This window comes from Hemicordylus capensis, chromosome 4 (genome assembly GCF_027244095.1).
Source record: "Hemicordylus capensis ecotype Gifberg chromosome 4, rHemCap1.1.pri, whole genome shotgun sequence".
Classification (NCBI taxonomy): domain Eukaryota; kingdom Metazoa; phylum Chordata; class Lepidosauria; order Squamata; family Cordylidae; genus Hemicordylus; species Hemicordylus capensis.
Genome location: NC_069660.1, coordinates 144,054,326 through 144,080,753, shown reverse-complemented (window position 1 = coordinate 144,080,753; position 26,428 = coordinate 144,054,326).

The following is a 26,428-nucleotide window of genomic DNA, read 5'->3' as shown; positions in this document are numbered from 1 at the left end:
ATTGTTTTTATGCCTGTTTTTATATGTTTTTATATTTTTTTAGCTTGATTTTTAATTGCCTTTTTATTGTATGTTTTAACTTTTGTAAACCGCCTTGGGGTTGTCTTTTAACGAAAGGCGGTATATAAATGTAAAAACAAACAAACAAACAAACAAACCCAATGAAGAGTAAGAAAGCTCTCTGCATAATCTGCTACATTTGCTAATCTCATCTATACTATGCTGGTCAGTTCCAAACTGAGTTGGTTTAAGGTAGTTTTATCCTCACTTTCTTGGGGACAAATATTGGGATAGGAGATTTGGGTTTTTGGGAAAGCTAACAAAATTATCTATAATCCACCAATAAGAGGGGGCTTACCTGAGTTGGGAAGTGAAGGTCTTGCTTTAACAATGTTTTTCTTGAACAGCAGTGCAAGCACTGTTAAGTGCCAGCTATTTTTCCTGTAGCAATGCTGAGGGCAGCAGTCACCAGCATTAACCACTAGGGGTGTGCATTTCGGGTTTTCGGTGATTCGGCTCGGGACCCGAGCCGAATCACCTTTGTTCTGTTCTGTGTCCGAATTTTGCTGACCCGAATCACCCCCGATTCGTTTCGGATTCGGATTTAATCCGAATCCGAATCCGAATCGATTCGGATCAGCAAAAAGGACTCTGGAGCCAAAAGAGTGGGGTGGGGTGGTAGTGCCTAATGGGTGTAGGCTACCACCCAAATTTCAGGGGGATGGGACAAAGGGCTGATTTTTTGTGATTTTTTGAAGTTTTTGTGTCTTTGGGGCAGATTGGGGGCAGAAAGCGTATCTGCCCCAAAAGAGTGGGGTGGGGTGGTAGTGCCTAATGGGTGTAGGCTGCCACCCCAATTTCAGGGGGATGGGACAGAGGGCTGATTTTTTGTGAATTTCTTAAGTTTTTGTGTCTTTGGGGCAGATGGGGGGGCAGAAAGTGTATCTGCCCCAAAAGAGTGGGGTGGGGTGGTAGTGCCCAATGGGTTTAGGCTGCCACCCCAATTTCAGGGGGGTGGGACAGAGTGCTGATTTTTTGTGAATTTCTGAGGATTTTCTTGGGTGCAGCAGAGTGAGTGATTGATTCATTCATTCATGCAGCATATAGTACTCTCAACTCTAGATGACCCTAACACTCTCGCTTTCTCTCACTTTCTCCTTAATTACTATGACGAGTATGGGAATGAATCAATCTAGCACTCTGCTCTGCTGCACCCAAGAAAACCCTCAGAAATTCACAAAAAATCAGCCCTCTATCCCACCCCCCTGAAATTGGGGTGGCAGCCTACACCCATTAGGCACTACCACCCCACCCCACTCTTTTGGGGCAGATACACTTTCTGCCCCCCCATCTGCCCCAAAGACACAAAACCCTCAGAAATTCACAAAAAATCAGCCCTCTGTCCCACCCCCCTGAAATTGGGGTGGCAGCCTACACCCATTAGGCACTACCACCCCACCCCACTCTTTTGGGGCAGATACGCTTTCTGCCCCCAATCTGCCCCAAAGACACAAAAACTTCAAAAAATCACAAAAAATCAGCCCTTTGTCCCACCCCCCTGAAATTGGGGTGGCAGCCTACACCCATTAGGCACTACCACCCCACCCCACTCTTTTGGGGCAGATCCACTTTCTGTCCCCCCCATCTGCCCCAAAGACACAAAAACTTCAGTAATTCACCAAAAATCAGCCCTCTGTCCCTCCCACCCCCCTGAAATTGGGGTGGCAGCCTACACCCATTAGGCACTACCACCCCACCCCACTCTTTTGGGGCAGATCCACTTTCTGTCCCCCCCATCTGCTCCAAAGACACAAAAACTTCAGTAATTCACCAAAAATCAGCCCTCTGTCCCTCCCACCCCCCTGAAATTGGGGTGGCAGCCTACACCCATTAGGCACTACCACCCCACCCCACTCTTTTGGGGCAGATCCACTTTCTGTCCCCCCCATCTGCCCCAAAGACACAAAAACTTCAGTAATTCACCAAAAATCAGCCCTCTGTCCCTCCCACCCCCCTGAAATTGGGGTGGCAGCCTACACCCATTAGGCACTACCACCCCACCCCACCCCACTCTGCTGCCCCATATCCCACTCTAAGTCCAGCAACAGTGCCCTGCCTTGAACCTCACCTCATCCAAACTTCTTTCGCCCACTACAGTCAACAGACAGGCACAGCCAGGAGGGAACACACATAGGACGCACGCAAGACAACAACACTCCGCAAGTGGAGCAGCAAGTCTTGGCATGTTGTTGTTGCCCCCTCCTCGCCCACACAGCTTTGAAGAGTAACGGATGATGATGGCAGATAAGAAGAGAATGGCAGCACGCACGTGTCTCTGGACATTTCTTTTCCTGTCTGACTCTGTGGCATGAGATCGCCGCATCTATGTATCGGCAAGCACAATCTTCAAATAAAATGCTGTCAATCAACTCGCAAACATGACCCGATCTTCATTTGGAAACATAATGCAATGATGCATCTCCCCACACACATGCACAGGCACAGTGAATTGCACCTGTCCTGTCCTTTACCGGGCCCCACACGGACACACCACTCCACACCACATCACACAACAACACCACATACCACGAAGAGGTCTCTGCAACAAAGCAAGCTAGAATTTTTGCAGGCTTTTTCGGATTGCATCCCAATGCATGCAGCAGATACTGGGCAGAAAGACTGTGCAATCACATGATATGACATTACCACTAGTTCGGAGTCTAGAAGATGCCTTTATTCCCCTGTGTGTGTGCACTGTGCGGGTTTGCTGCTCAAGTCACTCACTCTCTGCAAGAGGGTTAGGGCTGAAAAGGGCTGTGTCGCCTTAGGTTGCAATGTGTGCTCTCTCTGTCTGCGTGAGACAGACATTTGTGTGAGGGCTGCACCAGCATCAAGCTCATCATTGGCAACACAGCTTTTCGGGGGGAGGGGAGGGGAGGGTGGGTGCATGTGTGTGTGTGTGTGCCGCTTCAGGCACAGCAGTAGTACTACTCCCATTGTGGCCAGAAAAAGCAGGCAGCAGCAGAGCAGACCATCTCAGTCAGCGGCGGCGGCGACAACCTAATAGCTCAGTAGACCAAGGCAAACCACATATTTGGATTTGAACAGAGGAGAGCATGAAGAAAGAAGTAAACTAGACATCACCTGACAAGCAAGCCGAAATCAGAAATAATTACATCGCATTGAGAAAAGCAGCAGACAGACCTTTTTTAGATTACAGCTTCAATGCAATTGTTCATGGGAGGAAGCAATGATGACAGTTTTAGCAGGCAAGCAGGCTAGCAATTAGCGGCAAGCCCACTCAGTGACAGTGTGTGTGTGCCCCCCTCGCCAGGAGGCACAGGCCCATTGCACAGAGCCACTACTCTCCCCCAGGGATGTCCCTTCCAATCCTGACTGTGCCCCCCACACACGCACACGCAGCAGCCTGTCTCTGAGGTTGTGGATGGATGGTGCGCTGCCCTATGGCCCAGCCTTCAGCACTGGGCAAGTGGGTGCTCCCAGCATCAGGGGGGGGCCCACCACAGATTTCTTCTGCAGAGACAGCGACTACAGCTCCCATTGTCCCTAGTCTTGATGGTGGCCAGCCATCAGGACAGTGGGAAATGGGAGTTGTCGTCTCTCTCTGCCACATCTGTGGTAACCCCTCCCTCATGCTGGGAGCACTCACCTGGCAGTCCACCATCCCAGGCTGACAGTGCAGCGGTGCCTGTGTATGCATGCGTGTCTGGATGTGCCAGCAGCACGGGGCATGTTTTAGTGGCAGGGTGGGCTTAGAGGGATGGACTGTGACACATCTTCTGGCTGGGATGAACTGCCGTGGCGTGGGAGGCGCTACATAGGGGGGGTGACGCGAGTCACTCGCCCTCCACGGCCAGTTCTGGGTAGCCCAGCAGGGGGAGGTTGGCCTTCAAGAAGACGAGCTGCTCTACCAAATAAGCATCCAGGCGTGAGCGCAGAGGAGTCACCACGTCCCCGGCCATGGAGAACAACCTCTCGCTCGAGACGCTGGTTGGCGGGCAAGAGAGAAACCGGACAGCAACGGATGCCAAGTCCGGCCAGACTTTGCGGCGCGTTGCCCAAAAGGGGAACGGCTCACTCTCCTCGTCTTCCGTCGCCTCCTCCAGGTACTGCAGAACAGTCTGCTCAGCACGGCTGGGGCGAGGGACAGGCTCCTCCCGTCTCCCAGGCATGAGACTAGCATAGCCCCTGAGCCACCGGGTGGTGGTTCGAGGTCGCACTGGCTGCTCTGCTGGTCCCAGTGCCGGAGAAACCACGCCGCTGGACTGGGAAGAAGTGGGGGTGGTGGCAGTGCTGCTGCTGCTGCTGCTGCTGGGGGTGGGATGCGCAGTGCCAGCCTGCGACCAAGACCCCTCCTCCTGGTCGTCTGCTGCACCTATCCCTAGCCTCCTTTCCTCTTCACGCTTCACGTGTTCGACCAGGAGGCCCCTCCACCTGGGCAGCTCGCCAGGAGGCACAGCGCTGCCCTTCATCCTTGGGTCACAAATGCATGCCAGGACATGCCATGCAGATGCGGCCCATGGTGTCTTGAGCCGCTCAACTACCCCAGTCCTCAACCGACCTGCCAGGGCAATCGCAACCCCAGTGGTCAGAGTGGTCTGGAGATCGCTCATTGCCTTCTCCAGGAGAATAGCAGTGGGCAAAGCCAGGCTCAGCGTGGCGGTCTGAGTACACAAGTCGTTCGTTGCAGAATAGAACGGCTCTAGTACTAAGACCAGCTCGCGGATCACCGGCCAGTCATCATAGAGAGACTTGCACAGATCCAAGCAACCACGCGTCCCCAGGCTGTTGAGTGCTCCCTCTTGCTCATGCATGCGCCGGAGCAAGAGAAAGGTGGAGTTCCACCGGGTAGGAACATCCTGGGGGATTTGGTGTTCGGGCAGGCCCAGCTCGATCTGTCTGGCCTTGAGCTGGCGCCTTGCCTTTTCACTCCGGTGGAAGTGGCCCGCTACCTAGCAGCAACGCTCCACCAGGGCGGCCACGGGAGCAGCAGGATCCTGACCTAAACTACTGGAAGAGCCCCGAACACGCTGGTGCTCCTTGGCCTTCTTCGGCGCCTCCTTGAGGCCAAGCGCACCCTTCACTACGAGGTTCAAGGTGTGCGCAGCGCAAGCGATGTTCACACCGTAAACCCGCCTAGCAGCCTTGGTGATGTTGGCTGCGTTGTCCGTCACCATGAAGCCCCGGCGGAGGGTTGGCTCCCCGGCCAGCCACGCCCCCACCTGCCGCTCCATGACGGCAGCCAACTCATCTGAAGTGTGGTCTGTGTCCATCGCCTCCACATGCAACACTGCCCAAGAAGGCGTGCATGCATGGGAGGAGCTGGATACAGCACCAGCAGCGCCAGATGTCCCCTCACCCCCATGCCCCCACCAATGGGCTGTCAGGGACATGAAGGCAGTGTGCAGCCCACTGCGGCTAGTCCAGATATCCGCAGTGAAATGCACACTGGTGTTTGGCCCAGCTGCACGCAGCTTGGCCAACACGGCCCCCCTGCACGCACGGTACAGGGAGGGGACCACCCTCCTGCTGAAAGTGGTCCTTGAGGGGATCTTGTACTCCGGAGAAAGCAGCTGGAGCAGACGCCGGAAGCCGACATTGTCGACAATGGAGAACGGCTGGTCATCAAGAGCGATCATCTCACCAATGGCCCGAGTCACGAGATGAGGCTTTGGACGATCAGACCGCTTCCCAAGAGATTGCACCCACTGATGATCGGTCAGCTTTTCCTGCCTGTGGGCAGGAGCCGCTGGCCGCTTGCTACTGCTGCCACTACTACTGCTTCTGCTACCAGGTGAGGCACCGGGCCTACTGCCAGTGCCAGCAGAGGTCTCCACACCTGGGTGCCGCCGACGCATGTGCGACCACAGCCCCGAGGTTGTGAAGTGCATAGGGTCCTTGCCTCTGCTGACCAGTGCCTTGCAGTGGGTGCACACAGCATGGGTGGGATCACCAGGGCTAAGCTCAAAGTGATCCCAGACCACACTGCCAGACTCCCCAGCGACACGAGGTCGCTTTGTTGGTGGAACTTTTGCTGGTTCCTTCTCGGGCATACCACCACCAATGCCCTCAGCGCTGGCATGGGAAGGCCCAGGGGCAGGAGAAGATCTTCCCTCCTCCTGAGCCCCCTCAGATGCCAGACTGAGCCCCCCACCAACCCCCATAGTGACCGTTTGGGGGGTCCGCAAGGTGGATCTGGCTGGACTGCCAACCTCCTCCACCAGCACCACCTCCTCAGCTGCCACAGGAAGATCTTCTTCCCTGGCAATCTGGGAGGCCCCCCCCCCCTAAATCCTGCCTGGACGCAGGCCCTGGCATAGGGCCAGGCTGACCCAAGAAGAAGTCAAGCCTGCGCGCCGAAGCAGGGCCGGGGGTGACTTGGGGAGTAGGCCCCTCTTGCCGCCCCCTGCCACGACCAGCTGTAGGGAAGACAAGCCTCCCACTTACTTGCGCCCTCCCTTTTCCTGCTGTCCTCCCAACCATTGCTTTTTAAAACTTTTTTAAAAATTTCAGAATGTGAAGAAGGGGTAGTTGTATCGAACGCACTCCACCACAGGGGAAAGTTACTCTCAATAGGGTGGGGGGATTCAAAAGGAGAAGAAACACCCTCCTTTCCCACCAAGGGCTGCAGGCTGGCAATGCTTGCAGGCAGTCAGATGTTTAAAAAAAAATCTAAAATCTATTCCTCTTCTTCTCTTCACAAAAAAGGATTAAAAAAAATGGGAAGAGGAGGTTTGCTCTGCAAGGAAGAGGTTTCCTTCCAATCCTTTCCTTAAAAAAAATCTCCCCCTCTTCTAGCCCCAACAAGGATTAAAAAATGAGCAGAGGGTTTGCCTCTGCAAGGCAGAGGTTTCTTTAAAAAAATAAATAAATCTCACCCTCTTTTAATCCAGAAAAGGATTTTAAAAAATGGGAAGAGGAGGTTTGCTCTGCAAGGAAGAGGTTTCCTTCCAATCCTTTCCTTAAAAATAATCTCCCCCTCTTCTAGCCCCAACAAGGATTAAAAAATGAGCAGAGGGTTTGCCTCTGCAAGGCAGAGGTTTCTTTTTTTAAAAAAAAATCTCACCCTCTTTTAATCCAAAAATGGATTAAAAATTGAAAAGTGGTTTGCCCCTGCAAGGAAGAGGTTTCCTTAGAAAAAAAAAATTCTCCCCCTCTTCTAGCCCCAACAAGGATTTAAAAATGAGCAGTGGGAAACCTCTGCAAGGCAGAGGTTTCTTTAAAAAAAATTTCCACCCTCTTCTCTCTTTATTTTAAAAATTGCTTAAATAAAGCAGAAAACCAACCAACAAGGCAGAGCACTGGCGTCAATGCAGAAAAACAGCACCCACAAAAATCCAAAATCAAAATGGAGGCAAGACTTACTAAGCAAGGCAGCAGATCTCTCTCTTGTGTCTCTTCTCCCACGCAAGGCAGCAGAAAGGAAGAAAATGGCTACTGGTGGCCCCTTAAATACCCTCCTGCAAAGCCCTCCAAAAATCACCCCCACCCTTGACCCTACCTCCACCTGTACCTGGCCAATGGGAGGGTGTGATTTACTATCCAAACCTTATTTGGTCATTTTCCTCTGCAGGTAGGAACTTTTATTTTCAATGGAGGTGAATGGGAAAATTTTTCTGCATTGAAGTCAATGGAGAAAAAAGGCGGGAAATTCAAAGAGCTGTCAGAATTAAAATGGAGGGGGAAGAAGAAGGCAATTCTGCAGCCACAAAATGGAGGCTGCAGACATGCCCACGGAGGTCCGAATCACCCGAATTTTTTTTCACGAAATCGGGGTGATTCGGATCGGGCACAGAAATTTTCGGAGGTGCGCAGGGGTGATTCGGATCGGCTCCGAATCACCCGAAATTCGTTGTTTCGGGCACAGAACGATCTGTGCCCGAAACGAAATGCACATCCCTATTAACCACCAGCATTAACCACCACTAAGCGCCATTCCTTTCCAAAATTCACCAGGATGATGCTCCACAAAGCTGACAAAATCTGCATGCTGCCACCAGTGCCCACAGCATTACTAAAGTGAAAGCAGCTGACAATTAATGCTGCTTGCAGCTTTGGTGAAGAAAAAAATTGTTACAGCAAGCACATTACTGCTACCTCGGCTTTCCACCTAAGATAAACCTCCAGCTGTCCAAGAACTAATTGCATAGAAACCCCTCTGGATGTCTCCTACAAGCTCCACCTGTAGGAGCTGGTCATGGCAGGCAGCAAGGCAGCATCTGCGTGAGCACAGTCAGAGACACACACGACCGCACAGGATGAGCAATACCAGAGATGCAGAGAAACCATCAGTCAAAATTTTCAGAGGTTATCCTTCAGCAGAAACCTAAAATTATCTTCAAAGTTCAGTTCCTCCTTAGGAACTGAACTCCTAGAACTGGAAAAAATGCAGAAGAGGGCAACCAAGATAATCAGGGGCCTAGAGCACCTTTCTTATGGGGCAAGGCTACAACACCTGAGGTTTTTTAGTTTGGAAAAGAGACGACTATAGGGAGACATGATAGAGGTATATAAAATCATGCATGGTGTGGAGAAAGTGGATAGAGAGAAATTCTTCTCCCTCTCCCATAATACTAGAACCAGGGGTCATCTCATGAAATTGGTTGCCAGGAAAGCTAGGACCAACAAACGGAAGTACTTTTTCATACAATGCATAATCAACTTGTGCAATTCTCTGCCACGAAATGTGGTGACAGCCAACAACCTGGATGGCTTTAAGAGGGGTTTGGATAACTTCATGGAGGAGAGGTCCATGACAACCCATAGATTCCCTTGCCAAACTCCACTCTGAACCTTTGTTCAGAGTGGAGTTTTGCTGCAACAAACTCTATTTCTGCAGTGCCAGTGCTACATTCAAATGCTGGCACCACAGTTTGGGCCTGATGAGACCAGAGTTGAGGGAGAAAGCTCCTCCCTCACTCCGGCCTGATTGGCTGTGTGGGCTGTCCTTTTGTCAAGAAGGAATTCCTCACAGCCAGATCCCCTGCCTCTCCCCATTGTCCAAACACAGATGGGAGAGTGGAGGGAGGGGGGTGCAGAACTTCAGGTCCATTGGACATGTGGTCCCATGCTATGTCTGAACCCAGCCTTTGAATTTTGTTTTTTCAAGATTTTGGCACCAGATTTTGTTTTGATTTGAATGACAACATTAATGATGAGTAAGTATCTTATAATGGACAAGAACCTGCAAGCTAAATATTCCAAATTCTGGGGTAGGGGGATGACGACACTGATTTTTCTTCATTTATGAAGCACTGTGAATATCTCTCTTTCCATTAATATTGCTTATCTTTCTCTGATGACTGCTCCATTCCACTGTTTTTCAAATACTTTAGTACCACCTTGTGGCAAATTCATAGAACTGATAGCAAAGGCTGTATATATTGTAGTTTGAAAAACTAGTATGCTATTGGTCAAGAGGGTATGGCAGACAATTGCAGATCACTATATTTTCTTTCTACTCTCTTTTCCTCCTAACCTCCCCTACCTGCAATAAAATATGTGTTATGGATATCAGAAATTATGTGTCTTCTGAATGATTACGTATTAGTTCTACTGAATAGTTACACCCTAGGACTGAGTCAAAAATGCAGAAGCCTGCACATGAGAATGCTGGGAGTGTGCAGGGCCACAACAAGGCTCACAGCTGAGGAATGGGCATGTAGGTGTATGGTTTATTAACTGGTGCCTTCTTGTGAAGACTTCCAGTGAAGCTTCTTGCAATTCTTACCATTATGATGGCATTTTTTCTACTACATAACCCACCTAGATATATTTTCAGTGGACGATATAGAAATATAATGGATGGATGGATGGATGAATATACAGTCCCACATGGAGGTGCCAGTTCACACAGATAGCACCTTAGATGCTCACGGCCTAGCCACAAGCCCAAGACACTTTGGTTTGTGGACAGACTCCACTCAGCAAAGGCTGAGCTCGTAGTGTGAGCCATGTGGTGGCTCTGCTATCAGCTATGACCTGTCCCTTTTCTCTTATTCATAACATATTGTTTAAAGATGGGAGGCTTCCTTTCTTAAATTAGTACATGCATTGTCTAAAGACAATCATATGCTTAATCAGGCTATTGTCTGGCTTATATATTAACAACGTTTGGGTAAGGGGGATCATGCCTCAAATTATGAGACCATGAGATGAGACTAGATCACCTCTTAGGGCTGTTAGAAGAGTCAAATACTGACATTTCCAAGGATCAATCCATTCTATGGAGAAGGAATAAAGTGAAAACAAGATATAGGCAATCACTGGTACTGGTACTTCCTCTGGTACGAATATCTTCCAAACAGTGGCACTTTACAGTAATGTTCATTGTCCAATAGTGATTTCCCAACTGTGTTCTGATCCATGTAGGTGTGGCATGAAAAGGAAGGAAGTGTGCCTTGAAACATTAAGACACTTTGATACATCCACATACCGAGGCTCCCATTCAGCATTAATCCCCATCTCTCTACCAAATATATGGGAGCAACTTCATTTCAAAAGAACCAAATCAAATCTCTTTATTTCGGTCAGCAACCAGCATGATATTAAAACAAATGTAGAAGAGAAGACAATCAAACTTCTACTACAAACAATAAAACCAAATAAATTTTAAAAAGTCCTCCTGAACATAGATCAAGGTACTGAAAGTACTACTAAAATACATAACTAAGAATAAAAGGAGACAGCAATATTTCATACTTATGAGACTATTACACACAAATCAAAACTCAAACAGTTGCCTTCCCGACTTCTGGATCTGAGAGGGGTTAAACAATGTAGGAGCTTGGGAAATTTTTATTGTTAGATTTACTGATGATATACAAGTTATCCCAATGCAGTTAGCCACACTGTAGCTACAAAAGTTGCTCTGGCCTTAAGTCAATCACCTATTTTCTCATTATTAAGCTCTTACGTAAACGGAGGGCTGCGCTACAGAATTTAGTTACCTGCCCAGTGGTACTGGAATTACTTCCTTCCAACAGCCTGCCAATCATCTGAGCAGAATCAAGACCTGGGCATTTAGCCATCAAAGGGTAAATGAGATCCCAACATAGGTCTCTATAGAACAAACATTCCAGCAGCACATGGGTGACCGTTTCCACTTGACCCTCCCCACAAGGGCAGAGCCTCTCCCCATAGAGGAGTCCCTCTATATTTGCCCTCTAAGAGGGCCTAAGGCAGGGCATTGCATCTTTGCAAGGTAAAAACTCTTCTAAGTGGGGGCACCTCCAAGATCGTGAGATAGGATGCTGGGGCCAAACTATACCTGACTGATTCCTGGCTCTGAAAGTCAGGTGTCCTCGCTATATTTGTTTGTCTCTCAATAGCCTCTATTCTCTGTTTAATGAGCTTCCTAGTGGTCTCCAAACTTTGCGTAAGCAAAGCAGACTGATCAAGGCCCAAGGTGGTCATCTTTTGGTTCAGAGCACACTTCCAGGTCGACTGATAGGAATCCTCTAATACTAAGTGGCTCAGCCCTGTGTCCGAGGAAAAAACCCTCAAGCCATAAAACAGCGCCATTTGCCAGCATCTGGCCTCAACTCTGTTGAGACCCACCTCCAATCTGAGCCTCCAAGGTGCACTTGGGTGTCTGAAATATTGCTCTCAAGAATTTAGACTGCACCACTTCTAGGGGGGACAGATCTGGGTAAGGACCCAATTGGGCACCATACAGTAACTGTGCCAGTGATTTTGCTTGAAAAGGTTTTAAGGCCGCGGAGATAAAATATCCTCCCCTGGTTCTAAAGAACCGCAAAATAGCTTGGGCACTGTTTTGGGCAGTCTGGGCCACATGAGAGGCATGGGCCCATCTTGATCCTGATGAATCCCAAGTATACAAAATTTTGGACCTGCTCTGTCATTTGACAATCGATCTTCCATACCCGCCTCTTAGGTCTCCTAGCAAAGGAGAGCACCTTCGTTTTCTGATAATTAATACTCAGCCGTTCTCTCTTACAATAAACAGCCAATGCCCCCAAGGTCCTCCTTAGATGAACCGGGGTTCTAGCCAGAATGGCTGCATCATCCACATACAGCAACACCGAGATACTTCTTCCAGCTAGCTTGGGAGGATTGAAATCACTGCTATCAAGATGGGTCACCATATCATTGACAAAAAAAATTAAACAGCAACGGCACCAGCACACATCCTTGTTGGACTCCCTTTCCAATTGGAATAGTCCTGGTTAATCCTCCCTGTGTGTTACACCTAACCCTCATAGTTGGTGATACATGTAGGCTATAATTAGAGCTAAGAGTCGCTGATCAATGGAGGAGGCTCTCAATTTATCCCAGAGCCTATCCCGTGGGATTGAGTCAAAGGCAAACCTAAGATCTACAAAGGCAACATGCAAGGATTGAGCATATTTCTGTACTAGGTGATGCAGAACAAAACAATGGTCAACAGTAGACCTCCCTTCTCTGAACCCCGCTTGCTCTTCTGCAAGAATGTTATCTTGTTCCATCCAGTCCCTGTGGTGTTTAGCGTAAAGTTTGCTAACTGTTCTCAGAAGACTGATTGGCCTATAATTGCCTGTCTCACTTCTGCACCTTTCTTATACAGTAGATAGGTACAATGATGGACAAGCCCCAGTCTTTCAGTATGCACCCTGATCTATCAATGGCAGTAAACAATGAAGCAAGTGCACCACCAGTGCACATTGGACAAAACCAACTCCAGTGGGACCAGGTCAGTGCCGGCGGCTTTGCCCGGCTTCAGTTGGCATATTAGGTCAGAGACATAGGCGTAACTATAGGGGGGCAGGGGGGCATGTGCCCCGGGCACCACTTGGCAGGGGGCGCCAAAAAATGCCCCTGTCGATTTGCCGGGAAAAAAATTTGTTTTAATTTTTTTAAATTTTTTATTTTTATTTTTGCAGAGCAGTCCCCCTCCCCCGGTCCCGGCGCGCCCCCCCCCCCCATTGGCATTGCTCATCCAGCACTGGGCGCCGTGGCGTCTTCGTAGTCCAAGTCTCTGACTCTCACTCCCCGGCGCACCCCGCCGCCCTGCCACCAGTCGCGCATGCGTCGAGAGGAGGACACGCACCAGAGCAAACTTCCTGAACAACTCCCTCTTCTGAACAACTTCCTGAACGCCTGAACCAGTTCCCCCTTTTGCTCATTCAAGTCCTTCCTCCCCTATAATCTAACCACATTTTAACTGAAAAGGTTCAGGGAGGGGGAGATGGGGGGATGTGGAACCTTGGGTTCCACATCCCCCCATCTCTCCCTTCCTGGACTTTTTCACTATGTAATGCAAGCTAATTTAATTATATGTCGTGATCAAAATGGATTAGCTGTTTCAGCCCATCAGGAAAGTCTAAACCTCCACCGATTTAATTAACCAGACTGAAAATCAGATGAACAGAGAATGTTTTAATGAAAGGTGGTATATAAATTTAACAATAAGTAAAACTATCATTAGGAGCAATTAGCGATTACTTAAACATTGGTGCTGCCAAGCAATTTGTAAATAAAACTTGAAGCCCTTTGAAAATAAGCTGGAATTAATTGTAGGTTGGGCAGGGGGTGAAAGTATATACTTCTAAACATTTATTGTTAAATTTATATACCACCTTTCATTAAAAACAACCCCAAAGTGGTTTGGTTTTAGTCATGGATTTTAATTTTAATTGCTCTTTTTGTCAATGTGATGAAGATTAGTTAAATCTGAGTGGTCTTAGGCAACCAATGTTGCATCTGAAATGCCATTTCATTTTTTATTGTCATAAATACTCTCCAACCAATTTAAATAGCAAAGGTGTATATTATCGCTTTATTCAATTGCAGGGAATCTCAAAAAAGCAGGATTTGCAACTAAGGCAGTGCATATCTTCTCTAAAATGGCCCTTTTATAGTTTTTCTAACTTTGAAATCGTAACATAAAACAAAGCATAAATGCATAAATGCGTCCCCCTCCATTTGAAACCTTTTCTGGTGTAAATAGTGCGCGGTTTTGGAAAAGGGGAGTCTTTCTTTAACAGCGGGAGAATAAGGAGTCTTTAGCACTATCACCCTAGTCCCTCGAATTACTTTGGAGTCCTTGGTTTTCGTTTTGTTAAAATACAGTCACTCACAAGGGAAAGTCAGGAACAGAACCAGGGCGTGAGGGAGGGGCATCATAATCATAATAATCATCATTGCATCATAATTCTGATGTTTGAGATACAAGCCAACTTCACAGGGTTGTTGTGAGGAAAAACCTAAGTATAATGTAGTATGTATCATCATAATTTCCTGGGCCCTGCATTTTGGGGGAAATATACGTTGAATATCAGCACTGCAGTCTGATTATGAGCAACTTCCACAGTCAGTGCTATGTTACCCAAAGAAGAGACCCATTTTGATGATGCCCGTAACTTGGTTGAGATAAAAGTCCCAAGGCCCCCACTGGGTCTACCCTTTTTCTTACTCTTAATGGCCTGTACGGAAAATACACAAAATCTGTTAAGTACCAGTTCAGAGAGCGCCCAGGTTTTTTGCATCAGTATGATGTCAAATCTGTCCAAAAGGCTCCAACATTATTATTATAATATTATTATTGCTTGTTTACACAGTCAGGTGTTATTGACTGGTTTGTTTTATCCAGACATCAGGTCCTTCCCAAGGACCTGGGATGGCTGAATTTTATCATCAATACTGTTGGTTATTATAGATATCGTCACAAAATATAGGCTGTTCGCAGTAAAATTGATTTTTGTAATTGGCTGACGGTGATTTCTGTGGCCCCTATGGTGTTGAGGTGCTCTTTAAGTTGTTTTGGAATTGCACCTAGGGTGCCAATTACCACTGGGATTATTTTGGTATTTTGGTCTGCCACAGCCTTTCAATTTCAATTTGTAGATCTTTGTATTTTGTGATTTTCTCTGTTTCTTTTTCTTCTATTCTGCTGTCCCCTGGTATTGCTATATCTATTATTTTGACTGTTTTTCTTTCTTCTCGACTACAATGATATCTGGTGTATTGTGTGGCAGATGTTTGTCTGTTTGTAGTAGGAAGTCCCATAATATTTTTGCATCTTCATTTTCTACAACTTTTTCAATTTTATGGTCCCACTAATTTTTGGCTACAGGTAGCTTGTATTTTTTTGCAGATGTCCCAGTGTATCATCCCTGCTACCTTGTCATGCCTTTGTTTGTAGTCAGTCTGTGCGATCTTTTTACAACAGCTGATTAGGTGGTCCACTGTTTCATCTGCTTCTTTACAAAGGCGGCACTTGCTGTTTGTTGTGGATTTTTCAACTTTTGTTCTTATTGCATTTGTTCTTAGTGCCTGTTCTTGTGCAGCCAGTATTAAACCCTCTGTTTCTTTCTTCAAGTTGCCATTCTGAAGCCATTGCCAGGTCTTGGTGATGTCTGATTTTCCACTTATATTGTGCAAGTATTGACCATGCAGTGACTTATTTTTCCATTTTTCTGCTCGGTTCTTGACTTGTTCTTTCTTGTAGGCCTGCTTTGTTTCATTGGTGTTGAATAGTTTCTCATTAGTTACCATTTGAAGTGCATCTTCTTCACTGTCCTTGATATATTCTTCAAGGCCTCTTTTCTCCTCCTCTACTTTTTGATGGACTTGCAGCATTCATCTTCCACCTGAGCTGCGAGGGAGGTATAGCCTATCGACATCACTGCGGGGGTGCAGAGCATGATTGATGGTCATGATTTTCCTGGTCTTACGATCTAGCGTCTCTAGCTCTGCCTGGGTCCAGTCTATTATTCCTGCAGTGTATCTGATAACAGGTATAGCCCAGGTGTTTATGGCATGTATGGTGTTCCCACCATTGAGTTTGGACTTTAGGATTTTTCTAACTCTCCTGATGTATTCCAATTTTTCTTTTACTTCCAATTTCACTTCCAATTTTTCTTTTAACTTCAGTGTGTGCAATGTTATCAGCCTGGAGAATGCCCAAGTATTTGTAATGTTCTTTCTCTTCCAGGTTCTTGATCTTGCTTCCATTGGGCAGTTCTTTTCCTTCTGTTTTTCTTATTTTTCCTCTGTTCATTATTAATGCAGCACACTTGTCTAGTCCAAACTCCATTGCTATATCGCTACTGAATATACGGACAGTGTTTAGCAGTGATTCGATTTCTGACTGGGACTTTCCATACAACTTCAGATTGTCCATGTACAGCAGATGGTTGATTTGACTTGATGTTTTTGATGTTTGGTATCCGAGGCCTGTTTTGTTTAGTATTTGTGAAAGTAGGGTCATGGCGATTACAAACAACAGAGGGGATAGTGAGTCCCCTTGGAAAATGCCTCTTCTAATGCTAACCTGTCCAAGTGTCTCACCATTGATTCTTAACAGTGTACTCCACATGCTCATTGCTTTTTTTTTTATAAATATCTGAATGTTTTTGCTGACACCAGTTATTTCTAAATGTTTTAGTATCCATGTGTGAGGCAATGAGTCGAAGGCTTTCTTGTAGTCAATCCATGCAACACTTAGATTTGTTTTTCTTCTCTTGCAATTTTCTAAAATCATTTTGTCAATCAGCAGCTGGTCTTTTGTGCCTCTGGTGTTTGGACAATTTCCTTTCTGTTCAACTGGAACCTGTTTGTTAGTTAATAAGTGTTGCATTACTTCATCTGCTATTATTCCAGTTAATAATTTGAACATGGTTGGCTGGCAGGTTATTGGTCTATAATTACTTGGAAGTGCACTTTGTGCTGGCTCTTTCATGATGAGATGAGTTTTCCCAGTTGTTAGCCATTGTTCAATATCACCTCCTTGCAAAATGTGATTGAACTGTTTTGATAGGTGTTTAAGCCAAAAGCCATGCAGTTCATCGTTGCCTGGTGCAGTCCAATTTTTAATTTTCTTTGCTCTTTCATTTATTAATTCTGGTGTTATTATTAGATCTTGCATTTGTTGGTTACATTTTTTGACCTCTTTTACCAAGCCTGCTTTTTTATTATAATCTATTGGATTGTCCCATAATTTCCCCCAGAATTGCACTGTTTCTTCTTTATTTGGTGTTCCTATGTTTCTTGCAGTTTCTCCTTCTATGCTTTGGTAGAAATGTCTCTGATTCGACTGGAACTGGAGATTCTGCCTGTGTTGTATAATTCTGGCTTCATACCTGCTAATCTCCTTTGACACTGCTGTTATTTGCTGCTTTATTATTTCCAGGACTTCTCTAATTTTCCTTGAATCTAGGTGGTATTTTTGGATCAGATACTGTTTGGTGTTTTCATTCTTCAGCTTCTTGTCTTTCATATCTTTCAGTTTACTAGCATCTGATCTAAGCCTGGAGATTTTATTTTCTAATCTAATCTTCCATTTAGGTGATGTACTACTTTCTTTTTTTACAAGTCCACTGATCTTATATCCAAGCTCTTGTGTTGTTATTGTTGCTGCACTGTACATTAGTTGGTTTGTTTCTTGCAAATTCTTGGTGGTTATTTCTGCAAGTGCAGCACTGACATATTTTAATGCCTGAGCAAGTTGTTTTTTTGCAAATGTTTTTAGAGCTGGAAGTCAAACCCTGGTGGTTGTTTGGTTCATGTGCTCAGTTATTTTTTAAATAACCTCTTCTAGTTGGACTAGACTTGTAATAGCAGATCATTATTTCCTGGTTGGCATTTTTCTGATTTTTTTATATTTTTTTTGGTTAAGTGACGTTTCTTCCAGTAACTTTGCAGTCTCCAGCCCTGGTAGCTCAACTGAAGATCCTGAGTCCTGTTGCCCACTTGCCACCAGATGTCTAGGGACTCCAGCACCTGGCGCAGTCCTTATTGTCCCGGGTGACGACCGATCCGGTATAGATTTATTAAAGTTCCGTCTCACCATATTGTTGATGGGAGAGGCACTCTTCGTCTGGCTCCTCTGGTGAGACCTGTCCAGTATGGTTGGACCTCTGGCATAACTCTCATCTTCCTCAGAGCACACAAGCCCCACAACCACACCAAGGTAGTGCCTCACTGGGGGTATTACACTGATGTCTATTATATATTACACTGATCCCCCTGCTAGCTGGGCAAAGAGGCACCTTTTACCGTGGTGATTCTCTTTATTTAGCAGGGGGAGAGTAACTGGCCCTATCCACCCCCAGCACAGTACTTCCAGTGACTGTTACTGGTGTGTTTCTTATGTTTCTTTTTAGAATGTGAGCCCTTTGGGGACAGGGAGCCATCTTATTTATTATTTCTCTTTGTAAACCGCCCTGAGCCATTTTTGGAAGGGCAGTATAGAAATCAAATTAATTATTATTATTATTATTATTATTATTATTATTATTATTATTATTTAATTCTGGCTTCGTATATGCTAATCTTCTTTGACACTGCTGTTATTTGCAGTTTATTATTATTTATTATTATTATTGAAGTTTTTTATTATCATTATCATTATCACATTTATATCCCACTCTTCCTCCAAGGAGCCCAGAGCGTTGTACTACATACTTAACATGAGGGGTCCTTGGATCTAGCTTCCCATCCCCCTGCATTCTATGACACTAAAGCAAGCCCATGCTGATCTGCCTCCCTTCAATGGCTGAATGGAGCCTCTCTAACCCCAAGGGTTTCCTGGGCCAAGATTGCTTGACCTGTTTCCGGGGGGAGGGGGAGTTCTCTTGCATTTCCTTCAGAACCATTGGGTTAGAATCTATGTGAGAAGCTAGAGTTTGCAATGGAACAGTAGGAGCATTTGAGTTCATCGTAGCGACTTGGGTTTCAGAGGTACTGCTTTTAGTTGGAAAATCTGTAGTTTTAAAACAATCTTGGCCGAACTTCAGAAGTGGCATAGCAACTGTGAAGTGGGGGTCAGCCAACAAATTAAACCACCAATCTTTCTTATGGGGAGTTTCCGGCTGGTTAAATACCTCTGCAAGGTGCACCAAAAGTGGGAGGTCTGTCTTAATTAATTCCAGCTCATGTTGCAAGTCAGCCTCCTTCTGGCCCTGTGAGGGAGGCATATGATCATTAGGCATGACTGGTGAGGAGGAAAAAATGTCTACCTTATTATCCATCAGCTCCTCAGACTGCCTCTGGATAGGCTTGTTACTTATATCAGCTGGATCCTCTATCATTGAAGAGATGCTCATTGCCGAAGGGTTCAGCTCATCGGTTGTAACATTAATCCCCTCTGTAAACTGCATGAAGAGGGAGTTAACTGAGTAAGATTCCATGGGCGAGAATAATTCAGACACATTAGGTTCTGTCTCAGCACATTTACGGTGCCCTTGTTCACCCAACTGCTCTGGTATTTTCCTGGGAGGTTTTAAAATTAAAGGCTCCAAGATGGTGTTGGCAAAACAGCGATTAGGGAATATCTCAAAACCTTCAATCTAGGATTTCCTTTGGAAGATCCTATTCGGGATCTGGGAAGAATAAAAATCCAACATAAACCTACAATGGAAATGGCTAGATGGTAGCCTCTCAAATCATTTGAGGTCTACATCTCTCAGACTACAATCCAAGAGCTGACTTAGTGAGTATCTAATGGCATAGAAATTGTACCACTTGTTGTAGTTTACCCTATTCAGGTATACCACAAGGGAAATATGGTGTGGTTGTAATATTCTTTTAACTGTGCTCCTTCCTCCTGGAATCACATGGGAGCTGTGGTAGGTCTGATAAGTGCCACAGCCACAGCTGTGCTTCTTCTCCCCACTGTTATCTTTATCAATCCTCCCCCTCTTAATCTGCCCTTTAGACAGATCATGCAGAAGAGTCTTAACAATGTCCAATTTCCTCTCTAGTAATGAGTCTATCAAACACAGCTTTGAGTGTTTCAGTCTGACAAGGTGAAAGTTCTGTAGTCTGCTGAGGCTTTTCGATTATCTTAGTTTTGGGGTCTGATAGTTTACCCATCCCCTCATCACTGTTAAGAGTTCTGGGAGTTTGGGGAAGTTGCTTGGAGAGATCTCCATTCCCTCCCTTTAGCACTAGATGTAGGCTGCTCTGTTGAAGTTAGTAAGCCATTCCCTAAGCATAAGAGCTTCTGGGAGGTTCCATTTCTCTCCATGGTATGCCTAAGCTGTATAAGGTCTTGCTCTGGTGCACCTGAGATTTGCATGTGACCCTGCACCAGCAAGTAAGTAGATAGAGAGCCTGAATCCAAAGAACTCACATTACCCAAAGTTGGCAAGTAATGACAAATTGAAGCTTGCTTTGATACTTGCTTTGCATGCTAATTGGGCTCCGTGGTCGAATAACACGGGCTGTTTCTTGACCACTTTCTTCCCATTGTAGCCAGCTGAAGTCTAACTAGGGGCGGTGAGTCAGCAAACTTAGAAAGCAGCCGGGAGCCTCAGACTTGTAACTTCAACTCCAAGTGCCGACCTTGAAATACCTTGCTGACAGGTTCAATGTTAGCAGTAAAAAAGAATGAAAGACAAGAGAGAGAGAAAAACAAAGCCTCAAAAGATTGAAACAAGAAAAATAATAAGATTAAAAACAAGGCTCAGAGGAGCTTGGAAGGATTCTGCCCTCCTTTCAGCGACCAAAACTGGAAGTCTGCATCAAAAGAACGATGCAGAAGGTTGCCCTGAGAATCTTTGCTATGCTGACAGGCACAGAGGAATCTCTTCCAGATGTTTTACTGTCTCCCAGAGAGCACTCTTGCTTAGATGACTGACAGAGAAAAAAAGGAAAATAGGATGCTGGGAGGATATATTAATCTGCTATGCCAGCCATTGTTCTGGAACCCAATCAAGAAAGGACATATAGAGAGAAGCAGAAAGAGTTTCAGGAGAAGTGTGCCTTCAGTTTTAACCCAGGGGAAAAATGTGCCCTGGGTCACACCTCTTGTTCCCAATATAATTTAATAATATTTGGAACAAGAGGTGTAATCCTATCTGGATGCATGGATACCCTATATCCTGTTCTCATTAGATATCATGAATGACACTGAAAATATTTAAGTCAAAGGGCAACCCTTTCAATATATCCACTCCCACCTATGCCTTGTTGATACCACTCTGTCCGTTGGGTTCCTGAAACAACCTCATTTGCAACCATGAACTGAATGGGGCTATTCTCATGATCAACAAAAATCGGTCTAGGAGAGCCCGATTGCAGGAGAGCCCGGTGGTTCTTGAGCGGCTAACCTGCTCAAGTAGTCCACCCCTTAGCCCGGGTTTGCGGAGCGAGTGCTCCGCAAACCCAGGCTATTGGATCATGAGTAGCCGTGGCGTGGCTTCGTGCCGCAGCTCCGTGCCACAGCTACTCACAAGGAGACCCCCAGAGGGGAGGTGAAAAGCCTCCGGGGGTCTTGCCAGCATGCCCTGCGCACTCGCACAGGACATGCTGGAGCTTGTGGGGGCCAATTGGCCCCCGCTCCCCCCAGCTCCCACCAGCTCCATCACGGAGCTGGCAATCATGTGGGTGGCCTATCCAGCCGCCCAGGGCTCCCTCCCCACTCATGTGTGGGGAGAGAGGGCTTAGGCTGCTCCCCCCGCGCTCCACCCCCAACCGGGTCTCACTGATCGTGAGACCCAGTCCAATGTCGTTCCTCTTCTCCTTCCTCTCCCAGCACCTTCCCTTTCACTTCTTTCTCAGTCTCGTTGATCGGACAAGGAAACTGCTTAGGTTATGCTGATCTGAAAGGAGTCTATCTGACCTTTAGTGGGATCTGCAAGTCTTCTGCCTCAAGTTGTAAACATCCCTTTCAGAAAAAATTGTGTTGAGAACACAAAGCCCTGACTAAACATAACACAAGTTTCTGCTTCAAGGAGCCATCCACTCTAAGTTACAGTGCTTGTAACTTAAGCTCCTATGGTGATATTTGCACAGTTCAGCCCAAGAGTATCACTAAATTCTCTCTCTCTCTCTCTCTCTCTCTCTCTCTCAGATTCATAGATGGAACAAGGAGAAATTTCTTGATAGAAATTTGAATTTGTTATTTTAAAAAAAGAAATGGTAAGAACTAATCTACCTACTTTCCTTTCACTATAATCTTAATCAATAACTATCATCTTCACAAGTTAGCCCACTTCCACCTCAAATGTTCATGTGTCCACCATCTTGAATTGGGGTGGATGACATTATCACAAACTATGCCATTGAGGTGTCTCTATGTGTCCCTACAACAGTACCAAATTTGGTCCAAATTGGTAGGTGGTTCACAAGTTTGCCCACTTGCACCTCAGTCAAGCACTCACCATCTTTAATTGGGGTTGATGGCATCATCACAAACTACGCCATTGAGTTAGCCCTATGTGTCACTCACTACAAGTGTACCAAATTTGGTTAAACTCAGTTAGGTGGTTCACAAATTAGCCCACGTGCCTCAAACATTCATGCATCTGCCAACTTGAACTAGGGTAGATGACATCATCACAAACTATGCCATCGAGCCTTCCCTATGTGTCCCAACACCTATTGCAAATTTAGTTCAAATCAGTTAGGTGGTTCACAAGTTAGCCCACTTGCACCTCAAACATTCACACGTCTGCTGTCTAGGGATCAGGGTGTTTGACATCATCACAAACGACACCTTTGAGGTGTCCCTGTGTGCCATTCACTACAAGTGTACCAGATTTGATTCAAATAGGTCAGGCTCTGGCACTTCACAAGTTAGTCCTTTTCACCTCAAATGTTAACATGTCCACCATCTTGAATTGGGATGGATTACATCATCACAAACTATGCCATTGAGGTGTCCCTATGTGTTCTGACAACTATATGGTTAATATCAATTTTAACCAGTATCCATATATTTAATTCTCATAGACGTACCTGTGGGGATGCGTCCCGGCAGCAACCCAGATGAAGCGCCGGATTGGCTGGGAGGCGGGAGCTTGTTGGGATTGGCTGGGCGGAGGCAGCCCACAATGCGAGCTGAGATGCAGCTGTGGGGGGAAATGGCGGCAGCTGTGGCGAGGAGGCAGCAGCAGCAGCCCCAGCCGCACGTTAGCTCCCGCTGCGCTCGGTCGCTGTGTGGAGGCGGCAGCGATTGCCGCCAGCCTAGCCCAGCTGTGGTTGCAACCGTCACGTCCATGGCCTGGGCTGGGAGTAGGTGGGAGGCAACAGACTGGCCCTGGCGGGTCGCCAGGGGTGAGGGGAACGGGCAGTAACGGCGGTGGCAGGGCCTTTTTTGGCCGCCCACCACTTGGAGTGGCCAGGGGCAGCCCAGCTGCTGTGAGGAGGCAGCGGCGGTGCCCGGCTGGTTGCGACCACTGCGGCCCAGGCTGGGAGGAGGTGGGAGGCACTGCTGGCAGGTTTGAGTGGGCAACATGTGGTAATGGCGGCAGGGGGGGCTCTTTTTGGCCACCTGCCGCCTGGTGTGGCTCGGAAGGGAGGAACGGAAGCAGGCAGCACAAGAGACCACGGGGCTGGAGGGAGCGGGGGAGAGAGGAGAGACCTGGGCAGGAGGGGGAAACAGCCAGACCGAAAGCGCACAGATGCTCTGTGTGGGTCTGCTAGTATTGGTTAATATCGGTCATTGAAAAGTTGAGAGAGAGAGAGAGAGTGTGCTGGGTGATCTCATAAGCTTACTTTTCCTTAAGGAAAGAAAATTCAAAAGACTGGAAATGAAAATTGATTAGCCATATTCATTTTCATTCATTTTGCATTGAAAATGAATGGAAAATCAAACTGAATTTTAAAAGAATGCAAACATTCATTTATTTCCATTCTGTTTTCCCAGTCTTCATTATCCCCATTGATTTCAAGGGAGAGCCATAAAGGCTACAGCTGCCTGTAAATATGATATTCATAATCTGACTGGCATCAATCCATTGTAAGTTCCATTGAGGACCATTTAATTGAAAGGCAGGGTATCCATGCAACACATAAATAACATTTTCAAATATTCTGCAACTCCCTCAGGACAACTTTCCAAATTACAAGCAGAATCAAGAGTCCCATTTTAGAGGCAATGAAGAAAGAAGGACATAGTAAAAGCTTTTTCCTTTGCTTTCAATCAGAGATCCAGTTGCTCTTCTTCTGACTCTAAATCTTGGTGTTTGTCTGAAATGTTTAGCTCCTCCAGTGGATCAGACCTCCCAAACGTCAGATTGATAGGACAAATGGGTTCTGGTTTATAGGCAAATCAGATTCACTGCTTTCGCTCTTTTCCTCCCTCCTTGCAATCTTTTTGTGACCTGTACACAGGTGTAGGTTGCTCCAAGGCTCGTATAAAATGAATGAAAAGCGAAAGAAAAAAAGAATGGACTTTTTGTAATATTTCAAGTTTGATGGAATATAAATATTTATCATTTCTAAATAAAAGTCTTATCTAACTACATACTCAGCATCAAAATAACACTGCTTTAATTTAATCTGCCCATTATAAATTCTTACTTTCAAATTGACAAAAATGGCAAATCCACCTATGGATCTATTCCTTGCCACTAGTCTAGTTGTAGGCAAGGATCAAACTTTGAATCAAGCTAATATAATGTGTCTAAATCAAAATTTATAGCCAAGCTTTCCAGGAGACAAAGAAAGTGGACTGGGTCTCACGATCAATGAGAACTGGTTTTTACCGGTGAGTGGGAAGAGCGGGCTAAACCCACTTTCCCTGCTCATGTGCAGGCAGGGAGCCCTGGGCGGCCGGATCGGCCGCCCACACGATGGCCGGCTCTGTGACGGAGCCAGTGGGAGAAGCAGGGGCCGCGCAGCCCCCGCAAGCCCCAGTATGCCCTGTGTAAGTGCACAGGGCATACTGGGGAGACCCCCGAGCTGGGAGGCTGCTTTGCGCCTCCTGGCTGGGGGTCTACTCATGAGTAGGTGCGGCACGAAGCCGTGCTGTGGCTACTCACGAGCCTAAAAAGCAGGTTTGCTGGAGCACTCGCTCCACAAACCTGCTTTTCAGCAGGGGTTCTTGAGCGGGTTACCCTCAATGATGATGCTTAATTTAAAGGGGAGGGGTGGCCTCCAAAGACCTTTAGGTCCAGGCTTCAAAATTACCTAGGTGCACCTCTGGCCTCAAGATCTTGATTCCTTAAAAAATTATACAAGTTCAGCTGGCAATATTCCAAGAAAGGATTGAGTGCCGCGGCTACTCACGAGCCTAAAAAGCAGGTTTGCTGGAGCACTCGCTCCACAAACCTGCTTTTCAGCAGGGGTTCTTGAGCGGGTTACCCACTCAAAAACCACCGGGCTCGGCTGCAAGCCCGGTGGTTCTTACGACCAACAAAAATTGGGCTAGGCTCTCCTAGCCCGATTGTTGTTGGTCGTGAGAATCGCCCCAGCGTCTGTTCTTAGGAGCAGCCTAACCCAGGCTAGGGTAGCCCAGCCTGGGCCAGGCTGCTCATGTGCAACACTGGGGTTTGCGCGGATCCCAGTGCTGTGTGCCCACCTAACCCCACTTTTAAGCCTTTTCTCTAGCTGAGCTTAAGGCTGTGGGCATGCCCTTAACCTCAGTGCCAAGGTTGTGTGTGTGCTCGGCCTGCTTGCAGCCTGAGTGCTCATGGAGACAGGCGCCTAGAGCACCAGCCTCACAGGGTTAGCCCCTAATGCACTGTGCTCATCATACAATGCATTGTGGGATATCTAGAGGCTGGGACATGTCATCCTGGCCTTTGGAGATCCGTGCTGCCTGCTTGGAGTAGCATGGATCATCTTTGAGTGTGAGATACGCTCCCAGCAGCAGTCTGCTGGTTGTCTGGGGAGATGGTAAATTGGCAAAGTCTTCACCCCTGCCCAACCACCTGGTCATGTGAACAGCCTCAAGCAGAGGTGCTCTTGCCCCTGGACTTTGGGGCCCAGGTCCTGGGCCTCTGCAGCCCCTGGCAGCCCCCAAATCCTCTTTAGTCTGTCCCAGGTGGTGTGGTCACCCAGCCAAGCATGATGATGCTTAATTTACAGGGAAGGGGTGGCCTCCAAAGACCTTTAGGTCCAGGCTCCAAAATTACCTAGGTGCACCTCTGGCCTCAAGATCTTGATTCCTTAAAAAATTATACAAGTCCAACTGGCAATATTCCAAGAAAGGATTGTTAAGCGGCTGCTACCCATCATTTCTTGGAAGGGAAGTGACAATCATAAACGTCGTGCATTTGATTATTCTGGAGAAAGAACTTTAACAGTTCTGCCTGATGAATTTATCTTTGCCAGCATTTCCCTTGTGGTTGGCCCATTACAACACACAGAATTATCAATATTCTCTGTTGTGGTAGAGAGAAAGCTCCCAGAACATGCCAAGTTATAATATATGACAAGCAGGGAAAATCCAGGAACTATCTCCTCCATTGCAGCAGCAATTCCATATTCTCTCAGTTTGCTATCCTCACAGCCTGCCTTCTAGGCTACTATGTTCTGAAGGCCCATTGATGCCCCAAGGCAATAGAGGGTCTCCAGAGTTTTAATGCAGAAGATTTGAGAGGTAAATATGCCTTACTGGTAGTTATTCTAGGTTAAACCTAGAGTAAAAGGATTGATCTTGCATATAGATGGACCCCCTCTTTTCACTACATGTGTGATTATCATTCTCCTCCTTTACCTTTTTGTTTTGCCCCCT